This window comes from Echinops telfairi, unplaced genomic scaffold (assembly GCF_000313985.2).
Source record: "Echinops telfairi isolate 266 unplaced genomic scaffold, ASM31398v2 ScPeMD7_7475;HRSCAF=8513, whole genome shotgun sequence".
In the NCBI taxonomy this organism is placed as follows: Eukaryota; Metazoa; Chordata; class Mammalia; order Afrosoricida; family Tenrecidae; genus Echinops; species Echinops telfairi.
The window spans coordinates 813,622-814,597 of NW_022111379.1; the positions used below are offsets into that span (position 1 = coordinate 813,622).

At 40.5% G+C, this 976-nt stretch overlaps 1 protein-coding gene across 1 annotated transcript in view; it reads right to left on the bottom strand.

Annotated features, from left to right (window-relative positions):
* The window catches only part of INTS14 (integrator complex subunit 14), a 28,582-nt gene that overhangs the window by 21,837 nt on the left and 5,769 nt on the right, over positions 1-976 (bottom strand). The gene's annotated exons all lie outside the window — the stretch shown is intronic.

A 976-nucleotide genomic window follows, 5' to 3' on the forward strand; every position in this document is an offset into this window, starting at 1 on the left:
AAACTGGTTTACTTTAAGATTCACTAACCAAGTCTAAGAGGATTCAGGCCTGCTCCTGGCCCCCAGGCTCCTGGCAGCTCCAGTTCAAATCCTCCTTTCTTCAAAGGCAGGAAAACACCAAACACCAGAAGTCAGCCTGGTGCTCAAGGACATGCTTCCAGTGCTGGTCCGTTCTCTAAAACCACTGGAGAAGCAGCACCTAAAACTGTGCCGCGGTGAGCCGGGAACATAAACCACAGATCCATGTGTTTTGTACAGGCAGTCCCCGGCTTGCTACAGGGTTTCAATTTGAGGACCCCTTAGCTAGGTTGGTTCTGACGTAAACTGAAGAACTCTTATTGTTCTCAGTTTTTATTATTGCCTTTTATTATCAGGATCTTTATACATCTAATCTTCGAACATCTTCTGCGAGTGAATGCCTGGGAATGACAGCATCAGCAAGTTACACCCTACAATGCTGTTATGTGGCACATACAATACTAATGATAAGATATACCAAAAACCCAAAACAAAACCCCGAAACAGGCAGCCTTTAAGTGTGTTTCATTGTAACTTAAATATCCATAAGTAGAGGACTGTCTGCATATTGTTAGAAAATTATATACTATTCTGAATGTATGACTTTGCATTAAAAATGATGATTATGAAGTAAGGTGCCACATTTTTTTATTTCTGAAAAGAAACTGATCTCTGAGTATTGACTGGCTTCTTTATACTAAAGGAATTTAATTTTTTAGTATTAGCTCAGGCTCTTCATGAACCCAAGATTTATATTCTACAAAACATGGTGATTTTTGCACTAATAAAAATCAATCTCTAAAAAAAAAAATTGGGTTTTAAACCCAGGGACAAGGGAACAGCAGGTGATCCAAAATCGATGGCGAGGAGGCTGTAGGAGGCCTGGTAGGGCTTGATCAAGGGCAATGTAACCAAGAGGAATTACTGAAACCCAAATGAAGGCTGAGCATGATAGTGG